Here is a 17329-nt window from a genome sequence, read left to right as displayed (position 1 = left end):
ATTTTTACTAATGAAGCAAATGGCATAAGGCAACTTGTCACTTATCTGGCCTATAGATGCTCCTGTAGCTTTGTCAGAGGCATCAGCATGGATGTGGAAAGGAAGATCCCAATTTAGGCCTCGAAGTATGGGTAGTAGTCAACTTGTCCATCAAGATTTCTAGGCCTCTTGGAAACTTTCTAGCTAGCAAAATTCAGAGTCCTTGGCCACCAATCCAAACAATGGTAAGGCTACTGTTGGGCACTGGAGAAGGTATGTTATTTTCATTCACTTTGTTATCTTTTCTTCAAAACTCACAACCTTTTCACATCATGAGCTAGGCATATGACAAAATAATATGATAGAATCTAGAAGATTTATATGTATATGAAATAACTAATAATTACCCTTTTCTATGCAGAAAGAGGAGAAAATGGAAGACCATCATCCCAAAGGAAAGAATGATACCAAGTTAACTGTTGTCCCTTTGACAGGGAAACGTGTTCAAACAAGGCGATCCAAATTGGAGCGTAATAGCCAGAAAAAGGAAAAGGAGATCTCCAATCGGTGCAAAAGAACAAAAGGATAACTGCAAATTAACATCTTGAAGAATCCCTCAGGATCCTTTGATCTTGAGGGATCGTTATCTTAACAATCCGTTGCATTGTTGATATCGCCGTTCGGCTGTTATAAAAAGGGGTAGCATTGTTAGCTTGGGGGAAGAGAAAGAACTATTTTTATTTTCATGAAAGTTTCTTTGATTCTTGAACTTTGATCATTGACTCTCTTTGAAGAGCGATTCATTGTAACTCTGTTTAATGTTTTAATATAAAAACCTGGTTGTTATTCTATCATTGATTCTGGAGTAAGCCTTAAGCAGTGAGTCCCTAGAGGCTAAGGGCCCGACCCTGGTGGATCACTCGCTCCTGTATTATATTTCTGATTCATGTGTGGTTTGATTTCTTTCCTTTACTCCATTCAGTAATCTGATGCGCTTTACTGTTTTACATATCAGCTCTGTCATATATCTATTTGACTAAATACTATTGCTATCTGCAAAAGGAATGCTATGTTATCATCCTAACTTTGTATCGCATTGTTGTTCCTTTTTTATATAACATTGTTGTTCCTTACAGATTGCCATTCGATAACAGTTCAACTGCACTGTATGTTCCTAAATCGATACTACTGTATGATTTCTTCTTAAATTGTGACTGCTATTCATTCGAAATTGTTGTTCCGTTACAACTGTTGTTCTGTTATAATTGTTGTTACTTTATAGTTGTGATTCATGCGTATTGTATCGAAGCTCAGGTTACTATTCTTTTTGATGTTAAGTGTGTTGCGTGTTTAACTTGGGTTGTTATACATTCAGATCTGAGTTGTCGTTCTATACTTTATTTCTAATAGTCTTCTGTTTCATTTCAGTTTGCTATTCAATTCGAAAGTTGTTACTTAATTCCTGTAGATTATAATTATTGTTGCATTCATTTCCATAGATTAAGGGTTTGTTGTTCAATCCTGTAAAATAGAGATAGTTGTTGTTCTATTTCCTATCATTTGAAGATTATCATTGTTTCGGTGTGTGGAAGGTTTGAGACTGTAGTGAACATCGACATACACTGTCTAAGTTCCCAGTTTGATGATCCTTCCTTTGCGTGCCTTTTTTATTGCATCAGTTTACAGAGGGAAGAGTTACTGTTACTGTACCCTTGACTGATAAATTGTTGAAACTTTCTGAACGCATGATTTGAATCTTAAGTTTCTTTTTGCAAATAGATTTCATTCCAAGCATCTGTTTACTCTTGTATTGAGAGCACTATACTACTAGCATTACTCTGACAAATGACCACCTCAAACTGAGTACACTCTTTGAAATAACCAATCATTCCTGGATTGACAATTAATGTAGGGTAAATAGAGGTGAAAAAGACCCTTTTTACTGCTCGACATTTTGGCGTCGTTGCTGGGGAAGAGTGTAGCCATTTGTTTCTTTTCCAGAGTAGTGTAAGAACCTACTAGGAGAGAATTTGGTTTTAAAAATGAAAGGTAAGAACCTGTGTACGGAGCATGTAATAGCCCTGCTCCCCTGCCCGCTTTCCTGCAGATTTGTTGCTATTTTCTTTGGCTATAAATTAGCAGTTGACTTGTGTGCATGGCTAAGCAGAAAAATCCAGAAAATAATCCTAAACCTCTACCCAATCTTGATAAAGCTAAGGGGCCGGTGACCCTTGGCCGATCAACCTTTATAGACGAAATCCTTAAGAAAGCAGAATCTCGGCCTTCAATAGGACCTCAAAAAGTTACTTCTAGACAACCTACTAGTTCCCTTCAAGCCACAGGATCACCATCTGTAGCCTTTGCTGAGGTGCATAGTCACATCGAAGAACAAGATTTTCAAGAAATTGAGAATTCTAGCCCAAAATCATTGAAAGAAGGGAACCTTAGCAACCTCTGTGAAGGGAGAGGAGAAACCTGGGAAACTGAAGAACCAAGATCTCTTCTTGGGATAATTCCGCCATTAAGCAGCCCAGATAAGGGAAGTGTTGCAAAAATCATTCATAACGAAGTTCAAGAACCTCAAGAGCCAAAGTCCTCATAGACATTAGGAACTCTCATCATCCCAGATAAAGGAAGTGTTGTTAAGGCCATTCCTGTTAAAACCAGTCCCCCTCGTCAGCCTAGGAATACCCTCCTAGACATCCCAGAATATTATTGGCACATATTTGACCAAATGGCCCAAAACCAGCCAAACACCCAAACTTCTACACTACAATATCCCATTGTGGACACTATAGCTAATGCTCCTATGAAAGCAATTCCTCTCCAGCATATCCCTACATTCCATGGCCTTACATCAAAAGATCTGGATGCATTCTTATTTGAATTTGATGTGCTGTGTAGAGGTTATGACTATACCACCGACCCCCAGAAACTGAAATTATTTCCCTCTACATTAAAAGGGGTTGCTTTAAGATGGTTTATGGGGTTGGGTGGTGGTGTTATAAATAACTGGGATCAAATGAAAGAGTCTTTTCTAGAAAAATATCAGGATTATTGCAAGTCTAGAGAGTTAAAAGATGAAATATTTCAGATGGTAGCTAGACCAAATGAAATATTAAAAGAATATGTTGAGCGTTTCCAGTACAATCTTCAAAGATCTCCTTATGCATCATTACCCTTACCTGATAATGTATTAAAAACAAAATTAATTAGAGGAATGAAGGAACAATGGATTGAAACACTAAATATTATGGGAAAAGGAGACATTTATTAGGAAAATTTTGCTGACATTATTAATTTATGTATCAGGAGTTCAAGAGGTAGCACAAGACTAAAACCATCAGAACATGATTGGTTTGCGAGAGATAACAAAATTTCTACAAAAGGAGTAACTCGTGCAGAAATTGGAAATTTATTAGAAAATTTCAAAACCGACATATTGGGGACTTTGACAACACAGCTTGATATTATGCAGGCCAAGCAGAAACAAGCAGAGGCAGAACAAAATTTGGCAATCTTCTGTCCCAGGTGCAGAAAGAAACACAGCCACAAAGAATGTCCATTAGATGCGGTTCAAGTTTGCGCCATTTGTACAAAAGACCATTCTACAGAGAGTTGTCCCTCACTTCCTGGATTGAAAGCAGTCTACAAGGAAGCGGAAGAAGAGCCAGAACCGATGTACCTACTCAATTAGCATCGTCAATGGCAGCTGCGACAATCAAGTATGTTCTCCGATCCAGCTTCTTCTTTTTAGCCTCCACAATATCATGCTCAGCAATATAATACTATGTGGCAAAATCAACCTCCATTCTCAAATTGGTCACAACAACCATTTCCTTCATCATCACCATGGCCGAATCAAGCAAGTCAACCCAATTGGCCAAATTTTCCCTATACCCCACCATATTGGCAAAACAATGTATATCCAGCGCAATGGTCCCCTCCTACTTCACAAAGTCAAGCTTGGCAGACAAACTAGCAAAGACTGATAAATCAACTAGTAGGAACCATTCCGCTCCCTCAACCTACACTGCCAGCATTACAACAAAACCCCCAATCTAATTTAAGACCGCAACTCCCAGCCCAACCCAACCCTAATCCGAATAACAGACCGGTCCAATCTATTCAAATAATTGAAACACCAGAGATAGGAACCGATCTAAGGGAGTGTAATGACCTTCAACTAAGATCTGGGTGTATCATTAAAACAGAGGGAGATAAAACCGTTCAAGTTGAAAATCAGTTACCTATAGAAAAACCATTGCAAGAAGAGGATGTGATCAGACAACAAACTCATAATCAAGTAATCACATCTTCCCCTCCATTCCCAGAACGATTAACTATACCTCGACCTTTACAACATCCTGATTTTGACATTCTGGGAGAACTTAAAAATCTGTACATAAAAATCCCACTCCTCCAAGCCATTCAAGACATCCCAATATATGAAAAGACCATCAAAGAGCTATGTATAAATAAACCAAGGAGGAAAATAATAAATAACCCAATAGTCCAAGTAGTTGGCACCCTATCCGACCTATTATTAGGAAGAGAAACACCCGTTAAATATGAAGACCCAGGAAATCCAATAGTAACAGTACAAATCAATGGGAAAACTTTTGCAAATGCCTTAGTTGATTTAGGGGCTACAATTAATATCCTAACAACCACCACTTGTCAAAAACTGGGCATTACATCAGTAGAACCAACCTCCACTTTATTAGAACTGGCTGACCGATCTATGGTTAGGCCAGAAGGCACACTACATGATGTCATGGTATCCGTTGATTCCTGGGAGTATCCTGCCGATTTTATGATAATAAATCCCAAAAACTGACTTGATGGACATCCATTGATTTTAGGCAGACCTTGGCTTGCAACCACTGACGCTTATATTAGCTGCCAACAAGGTAGTATGACCATAACTAGAGGAGCTAATATCAAGAATCTAGCCTTGTATCCTCTAGCCCAGCCAAGTGTCACAATAATGAAAACTAACAAACATCCTGTATTATACCTCACCGAAAATATTAGATCCCCATTAACCATAGAAGATGCCCTCGATTTCAAAGATCAAACAGAGGATGATGTCATTAACAACTTTCTTAGCCAGGCTAAATCTAGATCCCACATGCAATGTCATATGATAGAAGCAGCATTTGATAATGAATTAGAAGAAGATCCTCTCAAAGATACTCACAATCAAACAATACCTACTACCTCTGTATCAAATAGCAAAACTGTAGAAATTGAGCCAGGAAAAACTTTGAACATTAATGGCAACCTGACTCTAGAACAAGAACACAAGCTAATCCAGCTACTGAGAAAATACAAAGAAGCATTTGCATGGGATTATCCTGACATGAAAGGAATTGATCCCCAGTTATGTACACACCACATTTACATAGAAAAGGATGCAAGACCTGTTCGCCAACCACAAAGGAGACTTAACCCTCACCTAAAAGACATTGTAAAAGCTGAACTTCAAAAACTTTTAGATGTGAACTTTATTTACCCTATCTCCGATAGCAAATGGGTCTCTCCGCTTGTAGTGGTACCAAAGAAGAATGGAAAGTGGAGGATTTGTGTAGATTATAGAGAACTAAATAAAGCAACACAAAAATACCACTTTCCCCTTCCATTCATTGACCAGGTATTAGATACGTTAGCAGGAAAGAAATTCTTTTCTTTCTTGGATGGCTTCAGTGGATACAATCAAATTCAGATTGCCCCTAAAGACCAAGACAAAACCACTTTTACTTGTCCTTGGGGAACATTTGCCTACAAAGTTTTACCTTTTTGCCTATGCAATGCCCCTGCCACATTTCAAAGGGTTATCCTCAGCATTTTTTCAGATTTAATAAATGAAGGGATCGAAGTATATATGGATGATTTTACACCATACGAAGATGATTTTGACCCAGCATTGGACACACTAGAAAAAGTGCTGCAGCGATGCATTGCCACCAGGCTCTGTCTGAGCCATGAAAAATGCTATATGATGATGACTGAAGGACTTATTCTAGGCCATTATATTTCAGCAGCTGGAATACAGGTAGATCTGGCCAAAATTCAAATAATTTTGTTAATACCTACTCCTACCACTCAGACAGAGGTACGCAGTTTTCTTGGATTCTCTGGTTATTATAGAAGATTTATAGAACATTTTTCTCATATTGCTGCACCTTTATATGCACTGACAGGGAATGTTGACTTTGTTTGGACAGAAAAATGTGATCGTGCTTTCAAGAATCCGAAAAAACTTGTGTCAACAGCCCCAATACTCCAAGGACCAAACTGGGACCTGCCATTTCAAATTTCATCAGATGCTTCAGACAACTATTGGAGCAGTCCTTGGGCAGGAAGAAGATAAAAAACCATATGCAATTTATTATATTAGCAAAAATTTGTCACCTGCTGAATTGAACTATACTGTGACTGAAAAGGAATTTTTAGCTATAATACATGCCATCAACAAATTTAGGCATTATATCACTGGATATCTTGTCATTTTATATACAGATCACTCTACCATAAAATATTTAGCAAATAAACCAATCTCAAACGGTAGAATAACCAGATGGCTGATTTTATTGCAGGAATTCGATATCACAATAAAGGACTGACCAGGAAAAGAAAATCCTATAGCTTATTTTCTCTTGCGAATGCGAAGACCAGTGGATGCAGCAACGATCGAAGATCAATTTCTAGATGAACATTTGTTCGTTGTTACTGTTAAAACACCCTGGTATGCTGATGTTGCAAATTATTTAGTAGTAGGCAAATTACCAAAACATCTGACCCCCAATGAACGAAAGCAAATTGTCCAGCGTAGTACTCGATTTTCTTGGATTGGGGGCTACCTGTTTCATACAGGGGCAGATATGCACATCAGGAGATGCATCTGTGAAGATGAAATTTTTGACATCTTGAAAGCTTTTCATGATGGACCATGTGGCGGACACTTCGCAGATCGGAGAACTGGTCACAAGGTGCTACAAACAGGGTATTATTGGCCCACGATCTTCAAAGATGCAAAGAAGTTCGTTCAAGCTTGTAACAACTGCCAGAGGGCAGGACACTCTGGATAGGCTGACGAAATGCCCCTGAACTCACAGCTAGTTATTGAACCATTTGAACGATGGGCACTTGATTTTGTTGGTCCAATTAACCCAACGTCAAATCAGAAAACCTACATTCTGGTAGCAACAGAATATGTCACAAAATGGGTTGAAGCAGAGGCATTGCCGAGAGCTACAGAGCTTTCTGTCATTCAATTCCTGTTCCACATATTTGTGCAATATGGCCTCCCAAGAGATATAATTGCGGATGGAGGACCTCAGTTTGCTGGTAATAAAATTGCTGCCACATTAAAAAACTATCATATTTAGCATAAAATTACTACTCCATACCACCCACAGGCAAATGGTCATGTGGAAAGCACGAACAAAATAATAGAAGCAATACTGACGAAAACCATTGCCTCACACAGACGCGATTGGGCTGCAAGACTGCCAGAAGCATTGTGGGCATACAAAACAACATGGAGAAGTACTACCGATTATTCACCATACCAGCGATTATTTAGAAAGGAACCCATCTTTCCGATAGAATTTGAAATACAGACATTACGAACAACACAAGAGGTCGGTCTAGATTTAAACGAGGCTCAGATTAATAGATTACAACAAATCAATGAGCTAGATGAAATCGGGCTCTCTGCCCTTCAACATACTGCGTTAATCCAACAACAGCGAGCCAAATGGCACGATGCCCTCATTAAAAAGAAAGTCTTCCGCGAAGGAGATCGTGCGCTCCTTTATGACTCTAGGTTCCAGGATTTTCTCGAGAAACTTCAAACTTGCTGGTTGGGACCATATGAAATCCAGAAGGTACATGATAATGGCACCATTACTCTAACCACCATTGATGGATCCGGGCACACCTTTAAGGCAAACGGCCACTGATTTCGATTATACTGCAAACCACTTACTCGAGAATCCTTCTACCAGCAACTTCGCGAAGACGTCGACATGCAGATTCTAGTTGAGGAAGATAAATCTTCCTCACCTTTGGTTAAGTAATTCGACTACTCTTACAGACTGTACATAATTCCTTTGTTTTGTATATATTTTTTCTTGCAGTGTATAACATTTGCACTTTGTTGTTCCTTTCGAAAGGAACAACATTTTCACCATTCTGTTGTTCCTTTTTCAAGGAACGGCACTTCTGCACTTTGCTGTTCCTTTCGAAAGGAACAACATTTTCACCATTCTACTGTTCCTTTTAGAAGGAACAACATTTCCGCCATTTTGTTGTTCCTCTTCGGAAGGAACAACACTTTCATTTTTTTCATTTTTTGTTTTCTGCTGTTCCTTTCCCAAAGGAACAACATTTTCATTTTTGTTGTTCCTTTTTCCGAAGGAACAACACATTTTTGTTTTTGTTGTTCCTTTTTTTGAAGGAATGGCATATTTTCATTTTTGTTGTTCCTTTCTCTAAAGGAACGACACATTTTCATTTTTGTTATTTCTTTTTCTGAAGGAACGACACATTTTCATTTTTGTTGTTCCTTTTTCCGAAGGAACAACATTCTTGTTTCCTGCTATTCCTTTTCCTGAAGGAACAACATTTTTATTTTGCACAGCGCGATTTTCTTTTCTATTGTTCCTTCTTGCAAAGGAATAGCACTAGTGTTTTTTGCTGTTCCTTTTTGCGAGGGAACAACATTAGCATTTTTCACTGTTCTTCTTTCGAAAAACATAGCATTCTTTGCATTTTGCTTGCGCTTTTTTTCTTTGCTGATATTTTTCTTAGTGCACAGCAGTTTCGAGTTTTTATTTCCTTTTGCTTGCGATTTTGTATATAGCACTTGTTTTATCTTTTCCTTTTTCTCTTCGTGTGTTTTATCATTCAGATCACTTCTAAAACACAGCTATACACATATGCAATGAATATGAGAACTAGAAGATGCTGAAATCAGCAAATTACATAAAAAGTCGCTATCTTTACAAGAATTTGCTCTGAATTGATAAGAGAAAAGAGGAAAGGACAGAACTATTGATTATCTTGTTGCCACTATTCTACTAATACCGGTATGGTTGGATATCTTTTATCATGATGGTTCCTTCTAAAATCTCATAATCCTCTTTGATCATTATTAAAGAATAAGAATGAAGGGCATATTTTTCTATTGAGATTTTAAGACTTCTTCCACCATCCCTACTCTTAAAGAGTGTTGAACCACCCTTTGTGTATAAATAAGGAAACAAAATTCGTAAAAAGAGGAAAAAATAATAAAAAGAAAAATGTTTATATAATTTGCTAACATGGTTTGTCAATGAAGGATAGGGGGTCTCAGTGAGAGCTAGCCTACCATGATCATAAGGAAGAAGTGAAGTTACATTCCCATTATGGCCACCACACCAGGGAGATGGTCCAAGAGGCACATTAGAAAAAAAAATAAAAAAATCCTTGGAACAGGAGGTCTCATCACGAGCCGGCCTACCCACCTTTCACTCCTTCCTAGTGATTGGCATTATGATTTATCTTATCACCAAGCCAGCATAATGGCCTCCATTTTGACATTCCATAGAACTTTCCTAAGCATACACAAAGGATCATGGTTCCATGGGTGAAATAAACAACTCTGTCAAGGTTATGGACACCTGTGGGCAACAGAGCTCTGTTGATGTTATTGAGGTCACATTCTTTATACACCAATAGCACTTATGAATCCCTTCTTCTACCTTTGTAATAGGTCAAATAAGATTATGAACATAATTCTTTTGAACCTCTAATACATGAAATCTATTATAATCAATCATGACAGAAAAAGTTAATCGTGACTGCACTGAACTTTTTCTGCACGTCAGCTGTCCTATCCTTCAAATCTCGCATCATACCACGACATTCTCTTATTTATTACGCAATTCTATGATATACCTCGATTTTGGCAATCCACTCGTTGTTACACCAAAAAATGTCACCATGGCTATTTACAGTTAGTATGGCTCTATCAACAGTCATGCTATCCTCTTAGGCAAGTCTTATGCCTCTGCTCTCCATGTCAAACTCCAAAAAGAGAGAAAGTCTTTGTAAATGTACTTATCTCTGGGTACGCAGGTTCTCTCAACCTTACCTGCGGGTACGCACCCAATGTTCACAAAAGCTACGTCCTTGGACGCGCTGTATGTAAAGGGGCAGGTGCCTCCCCCTGTAAAGGTCAAAATGCGCAAGTTTCATCTTTAAAAAGTTACTTGTGGTCATTTCTAGAGCATTCTAGAAGGTTGTTCGACATGTATTGAGCGCCTCCAGATGGTTCATGTACCCCTACCAAAGAGGAACTTATCCCATCAATAAGGGAGCTATCCCATCCAAAGAGGGGATTATCCCATTGATGGTGGACCTGATTAACTTCCTCTTGAGCACTATAAATACAGGCATTGGGCCAGAAGGAGGGGAGGTTGGAAGCTAAACATTTCTAAGGGTAGATGCTGCTGGAATTAGGACTCCCATTTAGAAGCTTGTGAGGAGAGATTGCCATCTTTGCTTGTTCTATTTGGAAGTGGGTGAGCTTTGTCAAAGTAAAGGAGAACTCTTGATGGACCCTGGGAGGGACTTGCACAACACCAAGGCTCAGGTTGTAATTGTTCCTTTTGTTTCCTATTAATGCAAATGAGTCCATTCTTCTCAATAATTTGTTATTTATGAGTTATTTCATGTACTCCTTGGTCTATGTGTTAAATATGTTTTATTCTATGATATTATCAAGTGCTATTTAATCGTTTGATTGTTAGTGGATGCAGGTTTCAAAGTGAAGGAGGAGCTCATCCGGATCAGTGAGGCTGGACTGCTACAACAGCGTTGGATTACAGGTAAGATCTAAACACTTGATTTCTTATAAAGTAAATGCATGTTTAGAGAAGGATTGCTTTTTTTTGTCTTGTTTGTCACTAGAGAGTCTCAGGCTCCTAGGGAGGTTGGTTGTGTCCGCACTATCGACTCTTTCCGCCTGACACTCGTTCTTGTAAACATGGCATCTTGGTATACGCTGCTCCTTTCCGACTCTGTATCATGTCAGTCCAGCACGCAACTCCCTCATTTGACGGCCGAGGATGGCCTATCACATTGCAGGGGGGAGCAGGTGACCTCATAATTAACTGGCATACGTGTCAGTTTTTCATTTGGAGAACTTTTACTTGGGAATATCAAGGCTTAACGGTATATTGTTTTCCAATTTGCATGGCTTGTTGTTTCAAAATTATCTCTGTGTTATGCTCTGCAACAATTAGCAATAATTTGAACTCTAAACAAGCTTGTTGTTCCGTCATTTTCTCTGTGGTTGCTAACAGCTTGAATAGCCTACTGTTCCATTGCCATCTCTGTGTTTTTTTTACAGTTTTCTAAGCATGGGAGGAAGATCAATTCGTAGAGAACCACAAGTGTTGACAGTCTCTGATGCCGCATGAGAAATCCTAACAAGGGCAGGATGGATAGTTTATCTCAATCGTCTGCAACAGTCCAACGAGACTGTGGCAATTGAATTTTGTAGAACCTACAAGAATATCACTCCACGATAAGAGGGAGACAGATAGCAGTGACCGACGACATAATTGCAGAAGTTTTTGGACTGCCAACCACTGGATCTGTGTGGACTTTGAAGAAAGTAAGGCTGTGGGACGCCATCAAAATCTTCCAAGATGAAGGACAGAACCTGACTCGAAGTGGGAAGGGAGTTCTACCAGCATCTTTGGGAGAACCATGGGAAAAATTGGCAAAGATCATTCAAAATTACATTACCTGTGAAGGTAGAAAAGACGTGGTAAGACCACGCCACCTTAAGCTCTTAGTTGTATTAAAGCAAAGATGCACTGTGAATTTGCCTGCATTTTTAAATTCTTTACTACATGATGTTGCCCGAAGCATGAAAAAATCTTGCCATGTAGAATCGGTAGTAAGTCATCACGGGTTGATATGATTGATAGTTAGCTATAGTCTTGCTCAACAATAGAGTAGCTAAGAAGAACTAATTTTTACAATAGATGGGGGACTGGCTTTGCCAGCCCCCAAACAAAAGTATGCTGCTAGTACATCAAATAGACCATTGAAATGAAGGAAATTCATCAGATTGGCATGGATAGGAGGGAGGGTGGGAAATTCCCAAGGAAACACCAATCAGCCGGTGGAAATAGTTGATTCAGGGGATGAGCAACCCCTGCAATTGGAAGGAGGAGAGGACGAAAGAGAATTGAATGATGAGGGAGAAACAGAGGGAGAGACCGAACAATCTGGTCAGGCTGAAAAAGAAACAAAGCAACGTGAGGAAAGCCCGTTGCAAAATCCGCTGCGAGAGGATGAATTGGCCCAGATTTTGGCCAACATGGGAGAATATACTCAACCTCTCAGCCCACTAAACCTCCACACTGAGGAATAGCCACAAGAGCACTCTATTCGTGATAAGAGTGCATCCGAGGAGTTATGCGACGAGGAAGAAGAAGAAGAGAATCACTCCAGCATGATGAAAGTGCATCTGGAGAGAAAAATGATGAAGATGAAGAAGAGGAACAATTTGTTCCAAGCTAGAATACACTGGAAGAATGTGATGAGGAAGAGAGGAGAGAAGAAGAAGTTACCCAGGGGATTGCAGAGCAAGCTAGGGTTTCAACCCCCGAACAACCCAATCAGTAGCATAATGAGGAAACAACCCAGGAGAAAAATCAAGAAATTTGTCAAGAAGAAATTCTAGGCCTGAGTGCGCGAACGGTTGTTCCTTCCAGTAAAACGGAGGAAATCAAAAGATTACGAAAGGAACAGCAAAGACTGCTTAATGTAATTGCGTGACTTCGACAACAAATCAGGATTCTGAAGATGGGGAAGAGAGCAAAAAGGACCTCGGTGGTAAGGCATGCAACCACTCCAGTGAAACCCCTTAGGAAAAATGTTAAGAGGACTCAGGTCCAGCCTGCTGTTCAAAATCAAAAGGCACAGCATTTGGCTGTTACCCATGTCGAAATTCAAACAGACAACATAACAGCCTATGACAAAGAAATTCAAACAGAGGCACGGTCCTCCGAGGTAATTCGAACCATGACTACCGAACAACACAATAAGAAGATTCAAGTGAACCTCCCACTTACAACTACTATGTGGGATAGTGACCCGAGGACAGTAACCCTATGAGAGGGTTTGATGCAAGCTCAGCAAGTAGTAGAAAAACTTACAGAACAGACTGTCTCTTGAGAAAATTATGAAGAATTACAACAACAGCTAAGGAATGTCAATTTATCCGAAAGTCGGGCTTTTGAAGGATGGCGAAAGGAAGAAGAAAGAGTTGCAAAGGTAACTTATAGGTTAGATGTATTTATCAAACAAATGGATACATTATGCTCTCTGTACACTGACGTCCTAGCATGTAGAGCACCTGCTAAGAATTATGCTTTGTTTTTAATGGAAAGTTATTTGCAACTGAAAATTAAGGCTGTCAAAGCAAGAGCCCCTATACAAATTAACACTATTGATGATTTCATAAATTGTTGTAAGCACTATGGGGTAAAGGTTCAAATATTATTATGCAAGTCCTATTTGCACAACCTTGTGTTAGATCAGGAAACAGAGCAGAATCCTGGCCCTTTCGTTGGGGATATCCAACTGCAGGCATTTATTTCATTTGGAGTTAATCAAATAAAATGGATAAAATGGCTTAAAGCCTATAATGCCTACCAAGGACAAGAAAATGGATTAGACTTATGGGTAATAGTTGAGCCTAGAGATCCATTGCAGTTATGGAATAAACATGGGAACCTCATGATGACTCCGGGCGTGATTGAAGCATTAGGACCCATTCATACAACAATAAATTGGCAAGGGATAGAATACTTTTTTACCATCAAAGACCTTGCCATTGTAGCTGCTAAATTTCGATATCAGACTTCTAATCCGAATATCCAACTTAGGGAACCATTTAATTATGAGAACTTTAAGTTAGTTGTTGATCGCTTGAGCCTCTATGGTGATCTTATTTTGAGGGAAGGGCCATCTTGGTTAGGTTGTAGGTTCCAAAGTCCGGTCATTTGGCATCCCGCACCAGGATACCAAGCCTTATACGAAATGCTTGAGGGCCAGACAGGACATCTTTTTTAGCACCTAACTAGGCATCATGGCTGTAGACCTCCTCATGAGATCCCATCTCCAGCCTACTCTCTCACCGCCTTGCATGTCAACTACAATGTTTTCATGAGGGCATGAAAAAGGGTAAGCAGGGGGGTGTGTTGGGCACTGGAGAAGGTATGTTATTTTCATTCACTTTGTTATCTTTTCTTCAAAACTCACAACCTTTTCACATCATGAGCTAGGCATATGACAAAAGAATATGATAGAATCTAAAATATTTATATGTACATGAAATAACTAATAATTACCCTTTTCTATGCAGAAAGAGGAGAAAACGGAAGAGCATCATCCCAAAGGAAAGAATGAGACCAAGTTAACTGTTGTCCCTTTGATAAGGAACCATGTTCAAACAAGGCGATCCAAATTGGAGCGTAATAGCCAGAAAAAGGAAAAGTAGATCTCCAATCGACGTAAAAGAACAAAAGGATAACTGCAAATTAACAGCTTGACGAATCCCTCAGGATCCTTTGATCCTGAGGGATCGCTATCTTAAAAATCCGCTGCATTGTTGATATTGTCGTTCGATTGCTATAAAAAGGGGTAGCATTGTTAGCTTGGGGGAAGAGAAAGAACTATTGTTATTTTCATGAAAGTTTCTTTGATGCTTGAACTTTGATCATTGACTCTCTTTGAAGAGCGATTCATTGTAACTCTGTTTAATGTTTTAATATAAAAACCTGGTTGTTGTTCTATCGTTGATTCTGGAGTAAGCCTTAAGCAGTGAGTCCCTGGAGGCTAAGGGCCCGGCCCTAGTGGATCACTCGCTCCTGTATTATATTTCTGATTCATGTGTGGTTTGATTTCTTTCCTTTACTCTGTTCAGTAATCTGATGTGCTTTACTGTTTTACATATCAGCTCTGTCATATATCTATTTTACTAAAAACTATTATTATCTACAAAAGGAATGCTATGTTATCATCCTAACTCTGTATCGCATTGTTGTTCCTTTTTGATATAACACTGTTGTTTCTTACAGATTGCCATTCTATTACGGTTCAACTGCGCTGTATGTTCCTAAATCGGTACTACTGTATGATTTCTTCTTAAATTGTGACTGTTGTTCATTCAGAATTGTTGTTCTGTTATAACTATTTTTCCGTTATAATTGCTGTTACTTTATAGTTGTAATTCATGCGTATTGTATCGAAGCTTAGATTACTGTTCTTTTTGATGTTAAGTATGTCGCGTGTTTAACTTGGGTTGTTATACATTTAGATCTGGGTTGTTGTTCTATACTTTATTTCTAATAGTCTGTTGTTCCATTTCTGTTTGATGTTCAATTTGAAAGTTGTTACTTAATTCCTGTAGATTATAATTATTGCTGCATTCATTTCTGTAGATTAAGGGTTTATTGTTCAATCCTATTAAATAGAGATAGTTGTTGTTCTATTTCCTGTCATTTGAAGATTATCATTACTTCGGTGTGCGGAAGGTCTGAGACTGTAGTGAACATTGACATACGCTATCTAAGTTCCCAGTTTGATGATCCTTCCTTTGAGTGCCTTTTTGATTGCATCAGTTTACAGAGGGAAGAGTTACCATTACTGTACCCTTGATTGATAAATTGTTGAAACTTTCTAAACGCATGATTTGAATCTTAAGTTTCTTTTTGCAAATAGATTTCATTCCAAGCATCCGTTTACTCTTGTATTGAGAGCACTATACTACTAGCATTACACTGACAAATGACTGCCTCAATCTAATTATACTCTTTGAAATAACCAATCATTCCTGGATTGACAATTAATGTAGGGTAAATAGAGGTGAAAAAGACCCTTTTTACTGCTCGACAACTACCTTGCTAAAGTCCTTGATGAATCTCCAATAATATCTAGCTAAGCCTAAGAAACTCTTGACGTCCCTATGCTTTAGAGAAGTAGGGACCCTCTTTATGATAGCAATTTTATTTGGGTCCACTTGTAGTCCTTCCTGGGATATTGAGTGACCTAGAACAGTCCCTGCATTCATCAAGAACTCACACTTCTTAAGGCTAAGGGATAGGTTCATTTCAATGCATTTCTTTAGTACTTTCCCCAAGTTGGAGAGAGCCTCCAAGAAGTCACCCCCATAGGGAGTGAAATCATCCATATAGATTTCTATAGAGTCATGGACTAGCTCAGCAAATATGCTTGGGACTACCCTTTGAAAAGTGGCTGGGGCATTACATAATCCAAAAGAAGGACCCTATAATTAGAGGTACCCCAAGGACAAGTGAATGTGGTTTTATCTTGGTCCTCTACGCTGATCTGGATCTGATTATAACCATTGAATCCATCCAGGAAAGAGAAGAACATCTTTCCTGCAGGATCATCCAAGACTTGATCAATGAAAGGTAGAGGGAAATGGTATTTTTTAGTGTATTTGTTTAACTCTCTATAATCCACATAGATACTCTATTTTCCATTCTTCTTTGGGACCAGAACTAGAGGAGACACCCACTCACTATCTGAGATGGGGAAAATGAACCCTGCATCCAACAACTTCTGTAATTCTTCTTTAAATATGTCTTTGAGGGTTGGGTTCATTCTCCTCTGAGGTTGGCGCACTAGCTTACAACCTTCCTTAATGTAAATGTGGTGAGTACCAACTGAACGATGCACTCCCTTCATTTCCTTATAACTCCAGGCAAAGGCATACAGGTGCTCACTTAACATGTCACATAACTCATTTTCCTAATGTGCAGAGAGATAAGGGTTGATTTTCAATGTTTTAGCTAGACCAAATTCTACCATTTTGACATGAGTGGGACTTGAGTTAACTAGGCACAAATCAGTCCAAGGGTTATCTTCACATTTCTTTACTAACTCATCAAGAGACATTGTGTTGGGGGGTTGTTGTAGCTCTGATACCAATTGTTATAGCTCTGATACCACTTGTTATAGATCTAACCCAGAAATACTATAGATTTGATATGAAAATGTAAGATAATGCAAATAAACCCAGAAATAATATGAAATGATTCTTTATTGATCAAACCCTTAAGGTAGGGCAACACCATACATTCACTCCTTAAGGAAGGAGAGCACTCCACAAGCCATATGCATGTTCATACAATAATCCTTGACTCTCTTGACATAGAGTCTCTAGCCTCTATATAGGCCTCATACATACAATACCATGGGTAATTACCATGGTTCCCCATACCATCAACTAATACCATGGGCCCATTACGTT

Source organism: Pinus tabuliformis, chromosome 2_1 (assembly GCF_031772625.1).
Source record: "Pinus tabuliformis cultivar Carrire ecotype Pingquan chromosome 2_1, CPIR1, whole genome shotgun sequence".
NCBI lineage: Eukaryota > Viridiplantae > Streptophyta > Pinopsida > Pinales > Pinaceae > Pinus > Pinus tabuliformis.
This window is presented reverse-complemented; position numbering follows the sequence as displayed.